An 8,528-nucleotide genomic window follows, 5' to 3' on the forward strand; every position below is an offset into this window, starting at 1 on the left:
AAATTTTTGTTCGCTTCTGTCGCCAACCCCCAAGAAGAAGCTGAAGTGACGACCTTGTGCAGTAGTATTAATCTGCATCTCTTGTGTGAGTGCGAATGCATAGTGAATGGCGAACACACATCTTCCTTTCCTCTCTCTATTATATAACCGTCTACCACTCCGGGTATAAATCTCTGTTTAGCGACTCCTTGTCCACTAATGATTTACACAATGACAGTAGGTCTTTTCTCATCTGTCCGGATCTACACATTATAAATTCTGTTTGATTAAATTAATAACATAATTTTCATATTCATCGTCTTTATCAGAATTGCTTATACGAGAAAAATAAAAATGGGCCTACGTGTGATTCCACCCTTGGCATGGAACACTCTCGAACGCCGGTCTTGGGAATTCCAAGCCACGACGTTAACCATTCCTCCATCTCGACAATTTATGGAAAAAATAATCAAACACCCCCCACAGACTGACAAAAATGTTGACGAACCGCGCAAGGCCCAGACCACGGTAGTCACCATGAAGGCATATGTACCTTCCGGTGGCAAAAGAAAGCCCCATGCACAGGATGACACTGTTACCCCTGCTGCTAAGGTGGACAAGACCGAAGCCAATGGGTCTGTCCACCGAATAGTCAAAGATCTTGACTCGCGAGCTGGCCTCTCCAGGCCAGCAGCTAAGCCAGGGAGGCCCCTGAGTTCACAGACGGCCTCCCCGATTGAGAGGGGAGAGCAGGCTGAACCAGCCGCATCAGCTGCTGCCTCCACAAACAAGCCCGAAAGCCGAAAGGGCGGGCCGAAGCGTCCGAGGCCGGAGACCGACTCTGATGAAGAGTCGGGACCCCCTAAACGCTTCGCCCAGTTCAAAGTGCCAGCTAAACCCGAAGGCTTCGACAATGCCTACCAATTGGTCAGGGCATTGGAGTTGCAACGGAAAATCCGGTTGTCGATCCGGGTCGCCCGAGATCAAGGCATGATCATAATGCCCAAAGATCAAGCTACCTTGAATTTCCTCCGGGAAACGAAGGAGCTAGCCGATGGGAGGAAAGTGAGTCTTTCCCCACTAAGTCCCGAGGAAAAGAGAACCAAGATGGTGCTACTTGGCTTCTCAGTCTCGTACGATGTGGAGCTGATCGCTTCACACCCACAGGTCGTGCAGGCTTCCCGAATGTCGAAGGGGAAGACCCCAACCAGGCAAGTCCTGGTGACCATGAAAGGTGCCCCAACCACTACCCTTGATCTGGGTAACTGTGGCACCTACAACCTTCGAACGTATGTGCCAGAACCACTTCGGTGTTTCAAGTGCCAGAAATACGGTCACCACCAGGCTAACTGTACAGCCAAGCCTAAATGTGGTGTCTGTAGCAAGGCACACAACACAGAGGTATGCCTCAAGGCATACAAAGAGGAAAAGAGGGACACAACAGCCAAATGTCCCAACTGTGCCAAGAAGCATCATGCCTGGAGCCTGACTTGCTCTGTCAGGAAAAAGGCGGCCCTCAGGCGACAAGAGGTTGCTCAAAACCGACCAGACTTTGTTCCGCCCCACCGGGCACCCATGTCTGGGGAAGGAACAAAAGCGAAAAGGCCTCCCGACCTCCTAAGAGGAAGGAAGCCGCCCCCCAGCCGACACCGGATGTCTCCAACAAAAAGGAGTTTCCGACAATGCCAAAGGTGCAGAAAAAGAAACTAAAGAAAAAAAGGTTCTAAGAGCACCACAAAAACCTCCCCAACAGATGATCATCTCCTCTTTGACGAGGACGATATAACTCTCCTGTTAACTGCTGTTGTCTCAGCAGTAGCAACAGCCCTGGGGAGGTCGAGTGAGGAGGCCGAGAAGGCAGTTTCGGTCGCCATGACGGCAATGACCCAGACTGTCGCAGCCCTGAAGGGAAGAAAGCTGGTTAGAGCAAAACCAGCCTCACCCCCACCCCAGGACGAGACTCCCCTCCCCACTCCAAACCAGGCCATGCCTTCACAGGCAGAGCCAAAACAGGCTGGATCTGTGCAGCCAGAGCCAGATCACGCTGCCCTTGCCCAGGCAAGGCCAGCAAGGCCAGCCAAGAAAAAGCCTGAGAGAAAAGCCGAACCAACCAAAGTCAGAGCTACCAAAGGCTCTCCACCTCCCAGTGGACCCAAGGTTAGCCTGACAACAGACGAGGAGCCCTCAATCAGCGAGGACCTCGCAATGGAGTTGTCAGACTCCGACGATGTCTCTGATGTAACTATCACTGAGTAACATCATGACACACCATCTAAGCATCCTACAGTGGAACATCAATAGCTTCTCTGCAAAGAACGCTTTTCTCCAAGCAGTAGTGCGATCAAGGAACATTGACATTGTCATGCTCCAGGAGACATTAACAGTGGACACTGTTCGCTTCTCAGGGTACCATGCCTTCACACTGCCACTAACACCTGGCAAGAGAGGCTTGATCACCCTTGTGAGAGCAACAATCCCCTGCTCCGCAATAGCCGATGCATCGCACTGTGGGGACGATGTTGAATCCCTTGCCGTCGAGGTTCACCTGGCCGGGGGGCCCCTCAAACTGTACAATGTGTACAGCCGGCCACGCTGTAAAAGCTTAGACATCAGCCAGGTCTGTGCTTCTACTGCACACGACCGAGTGATCATAGGGGGAGACTTCAATGCACACCACCCCATCCTGGCTCCCTGCCGGGCACCGGATGCGGCCGGCTATCACATAGTCGACGTGCTAGAGACATTTCCTGAGATCGCTCTCCTCAACACCCAAGAGCCAACGCATGTCAGAGGAGGGGTCCTAGACCTCACCCTGGCCACTGCGACTCTGGTGGGGAGGATTGGCTGGCGTGTCGATGAGACCGTCACATGTGACCATTACGGCACTGTAACTACCTTCATGGATGCTGGCCCAGCCGAAATCCTAAGACCGAATCCAAGATGGAAAACAGACAAGGCCAACTGGCAGGCGTTTCAAAACGCCTTGGCCCTCTGTCTGAGATGCAACGATCCCCCTCAAAGCGAAAATGTGGAAGTGCTCGAAGCTAGCCTGCTAAACGCCATTAATGAAGCAGCCTCACAGACCATACCCAAAACTCGGCCTGGGTCCAGAAGTCACAAAGACGCCTGGTACTTCAATGACGAGATCAGGGAGGTCAACCACAGGGTGAACATGTGCCGAAAACTATTCCGAAGGCAAAGAACCCCTGACAACTTATCCCTCCTAAGGGAAGCTGTCACGGATGCCAAGGAAACTGCCAACAGAGTCAGGCAGGAAAAGTGGCTGGAATGGTGTGAGTCCTTCGACCACCAAACCACCCTTTCAGAGCTATGGCAACGGGTCAAGCGAGCTACCAGCCGCTCAGCCCCGAGGTGCACCCATCACGACCCCCAAGCAGAGGCTAACAGACTGGCGCACGAGTTCTCTGCGAGAACGAGCAGCAACAGTCTGCCAGCCGAGCTGAGGGCAAGACAAGAGCGTCTACAGCCAGACAGACACGCTCAGATCAGAGAAAGGGCAGCCGAACCCGATAACTCAGACGTTATCTTTTCTCTGAGGGAACTAAGGAAAGCCTATAAAACCAGTTCCAACACAGCCCCGGGCTCTGATGGGATCTCGTACCCCATTATCTCCTAGCAGGTGAGCGTGCACTCTTGCAACTCATCAACAAGTCCTGGGAAACTTCCACTCTACCCCAGAGTTGGAAGAGGGCTACCATAGTTCCCGTCCCAAAACCAAAGGAGCCGGGGAAGTACCGCCCCCTCTCTCTGCTCAGCTGCCTGGCCAAGACGGCTGAGAGGATGGTACTAAACCGGCTTCAATGGAAAACGGGACCCCCGCACGAACACCTCCACGGGTTCGCAAGGGGCATGGGCACAGCACACAGCATAGCCACGCTCTTAAGCACAATCAGAAAGGGCCCAGCTGTGGTGGTATTCCTTGACCTGGAGAAGGCTTTTGAACTGCCAAGTCCGCTTGCCATTCAGGAAAGCCTGATCCAGAAGGGAATCAGAGGAAAGCTCTTGGCTTGGATAGGTGACTACTTCAGGAACAGGACTGCCAATGTCAAATTCCAGGGTCACCTATCGCAGCACATGCCGCTCGAAAATGGAACGCCACAGGGTGGGGTTCTCAGTCCAGCCCTATTCAACACTTTAATGTCCTGCATCCTCAACATAAACCTCCCAGTGGGGTGCCAGATCATCTCGTATGTAGACGATCTCGCTATCACCTCCACTGGACCACGCAGCCAGAATAAAGCCCAGCGTTGTCTGGACCTCGTGTCAGAGGAGCGTTGTAGGACAGGACAAGATCTCTGCAGCCAAATCCAAAGCCATGGCTCTGAGACAGAGAGTTCGAGGCACAAGACTGAATGAAAATCCAGGGAGTGGAATTAGAATGGGTCCAGGACTACCTATACCTTGGGGTAAGGATAGACCGGACCCTCTCCTTCCATAAGGAGGTCCAGTACCTGGTTGACCGAACCAAAGCAAGACTGTCCGTCATGAGAGCAATGACTGGGAGACGCATAGGGGCCAGACACAAAGTACTAAGATCATTCTATGTACATGCTGTCCGGCCCATTGTGGACTATGCCTCAGTCGCTCTAATTGCTGCAAAGAAAAAGCACACAGACAAATTAGAAACAGTCCAAAATGAAGCTGCCAGGATCATTCTGGGTGCCTCGAGGTGGACGAAGGTCCTCAACCTCCTGATGGAGGCAAACCTCCCCCTGGACTCACGAATCGATCTAATGGCAACACAATTCCTGTCAAAGGTCATCCAGGCTCCCAGGAACACAAGCCTAAGACAAAAATTAGTCAGATGCCTCGAACAAGACAATGAGCTCGTTGCAAACAACTCCTGGCTGTCTCATACAGCCAGGGTGTTGATACGCCATCAGCTCAAAGAACAGCTTCTTGCTAAGGGCATGGACTCCCCCCACCCCGACTTTGCCGAAGCCCCGCCGTGGGCACTGAGCCTGATAGAGTTCAACATAATGAGCCTGTCAATGAAAAAGAGCTTATACCCCATGCCTAGCCTAAAGGCAGAAGCCCACAGGGTCATTGCAGCCATCACTCCTCCGGGTAGTAGAACATACTACACGGATGGATCGGTCGATCCCTTGAGCCACACTGCAGGCGCCGGCTTTGCAGCAAGGGATGCCACGCGATCCATGAGGGTAACAGACAACGCCTCCTCGCTACAGGCAGAGGCAGTTGCAATCATGGGAGCCCTAGGCCACGCGTCCCTAAGGGAAGGACACGTGGTCATACACACAGACTCCAGGGCAGCCATTGACTGTCTTCAGCACAGCTCACCCACAGACAACATCTACCTACTGACCACGATTCTCACAATGGCACAGAGAATTCTTGCTCAGGGTAGAAGAATTATCATCAACTGGGTCCCAAGCCACATCGGCATCAGAGGGAACGAGCTTGCTGACAGACTAGCTGTCGCTGGCAGGGGTATGCCCCAAAATCCCATGACGATAAAACCGAGCCGAAAATTACTTATGGAGAAGTGTGCCTTGGTCGGTCGTACCTTCCTACGGCAGCTCCACAGAGAGGAAACGAGAACCTCCCCCTCGGCCAGCTGGTACTCAGACGCTACCGGCTATGAACCACTGGCACTCTCTGAAGTAAGCAACAGAGGTACCGAAGTCATTCTTCACAGAATGCGCCTAGGTTACCACTGTGCATGGCAGATTATCCCAACAATCGAACGCGATGAAAGGTGCTGCAAGCACTGCGGCGAGCCGAACGCCACACTAGTCCACTACCTAGAAAATTGTGACCATACACAATTCCTGAGACATGGACCGCCCACAACAACCGCCGTGCTTGTAAAGAGGCTATGCGAAATGCTTACACCATGGCGGCGGGAGCGCCTGCTGGCAATCCCGCCGCCACGGTAAGCACCGAGTGTCAGACAACTCAATGAGACAGCCGTAAAAAGCTGACACAGGCCGGGCCATATTTAGAAGGCCCGGGCGAAGCTAGAACTTCGCAAACCAAACCACCATCCATCTCGACGATCTGTATTTAAATGGTAATTAGAGATATATTTAAACTATGCATTTGCTGTATCATTTTCTGAGTGGAGAGAGAGAGAGAGAGAGAGAGAGAGAGAGAGAGAGAGAGAGAGAGAGAGAGAGAGAGAGAGAGAGAGAGAGAGAGAGAGAGAGAGAGAAAGAAAGAAAGAGAGAGAAAGAGAGAGGGAGAGACCTTATAATGAACCAGAAAACAGATAATTAGTGAATTACTTTAATTACCTTTTCACACTTTGTCAGTTTAAAAGAAGTGATGATATATGCATCATTGTCTGGTCTGGAGAGAGAGAGAGAGAGAGAGAGAGAGAGAGAGAGAGAGAGAGAGAGAGAGAGAGAGATAGAGAGAGAGAGGTATGAATCACAAGACATAATTAGTGACTTACTTTAATTACCTTTCCTCACCTTGCCAGTCTATAAGAAGTGATGATATATTTTGACATTGTGACTTCGACCTATTTTAACATCATTCTTTTCGGCATATAATTATATCGCTTGAGTTTCTTGCAGTTACACAAGTACGATACTCGAGTGACCCTAGATCTCAAAATCAGCGGCACTGCTACTTCGACCCGTTTTCTATGTTCCGCGGGAATACAGAAGGTCGAGAATTCTAAGGGAAACAAAAGTAAAAAAAGACTTCCCTTTAACGAGAAGGTTACAAACTGAACACCTTTATTTGATGTAAAGTAATGAAAACTTTTGATTTATAATCATGTAAAAACAACGTGCAAAGCATTCTTTTTTGTTTAATCAAAGAACCTTAGCTTACTCTCCATTGATTAGCGATAATGTAACCGCTACATATGTCAGGAGCGGATCCAGAACTATTATGAAGGGGGGGGGGGCAGTTGATAAAGGGAAGCGTTTATAAACCTTTGGTAATTGATTGATATTGTACCATCACTATGTTGCTGTAGGAAATCAGTTTAGTTTACACCGTAGGTCATACTCTCTCTGAGTGGTTTGAAATTTGTTTATGGAAAGTTTTAGCCATGCTACTTTTTATACCCTGCCACTACCTCGACAGAGAAAGAGTGTCATTCTGTGTTTTATAATGATTTGTTTTATAATGATTTGACAGGGATAACGATAATTGCCGATTATTTGTTTCGTTTTTGGATGATCCGAGAACGATGAAGCCCATAAGGTTCTTCCGTCGGTATATAAAATGTCATTTCACAGAAAAGAGGCGCCGCACTTCCAACAGGGGGCGCCTAGACAGAGCAGCGAGGGGGAGGGGGGGGGGGCAACTGCCCCCAGTTGCCACCCCCTAAATCCGCCACTGCTGCTATCGTCATTATTATCAATATTATTATTATTGCTATCATCATCATTTTTATTGTTATTATCTTTCCATTAGCATCATTACTGAATAGTAACAGTAATAACAATATGGTCATCATTATCGTTATCATTAATAAACAAATTCTTATTACAGTAATTATCATCATTATAATCATCTTCATTTTCAGCAGTAGTTTCAGCAATACTACTACTACTATTACTAGTACAAGTACTACTGCAACTAGTGGTAGTAGAAGTATAACTGTCACTACTACTACTACTAGAAGTAGTAGTAAAAGAAGTAGTATTAGTAGTAGTACTAGTAATAGTAGTAGCAGTTGTAGTAGCAATAGCAATAGCAGTAGTAGTAGTAATAGTAGTGGTGGTGGTACTGGTGGTTATATAGAGCTACATATAATCGAGCTGGAATAATATCCTTCCGACGGCAGTTCTTACAGTGAGAACTAAACACAGCACCAGTCCAGGCTTTGATTTTTTTTTTTTTTAACATTTCTGTATACCCCAAGATCTTAGCCAAAGGGAAACCTCCTTGCACACACATGCCGGTTAAAATTGTCCACGGTAACCTTGCGAAGCTGACCTTTCCAAAGATCGAGGGAGATCAAGGCAGATCGAGTCCAGCTTCCGTCCTCCAAGACCCAATTCACGTTTATGTTAGATGCAAGAACGAACAAATTCTTGCTCATATAACATCTAGCGGTGTATGTGGCGAGGTGCTTGAGAAAGCCAAGGTATTTGGAAAAGGAAAATGCACGAACATCATTGTGTTCGATGTCCCAAGGGAAATCGAAACAGAAGAAATGACCGGATATAATTAACGTATCATTCATGCGAGGCGCATGAAGACTAATGGAATGATGACCTAGATTCATCATAACCTATGAGGGGGAGGTAATCCCCAAAAGTATCAAAATGGGTGAGGGCATGCACCCTTTAGGTGTGCCGTCTTCAAATCCCTGACCACGTTTTGCTCAAATTGTTCAAAGTGGGGCCACGGAACACGTGCTTGTCCACGAGACGCACCGCGATGCCGTTACTGCGCTCTTCCCTCGTAAATGCGTGAATTGCCGACAAGAGCATAATGCAAATTCTCCATTATGCGCTTACTATCCAAAGGACAGGAAAACAAAAAGCAAAAAAAAAAAAAAAAACAGGCAGCCCCCCCCCCCCCCCACAAAAGTCCCCGCC

The sequence above is a fragment of the Penaeus chinensis genome, chromosome 23, assembly GCF_019202785.1.
Source record: "Penaeus chinensis breed Huanghai No. 1 chromosome 23, ASM1920278v2, whole genome shotgun sequence".
Lineage (NCBI taxonomy): Eukaryota > Metazoa > Arthropoda > Malacostraca > Decapoda > Penaeidae > Penaeus > Penaeus chinensis.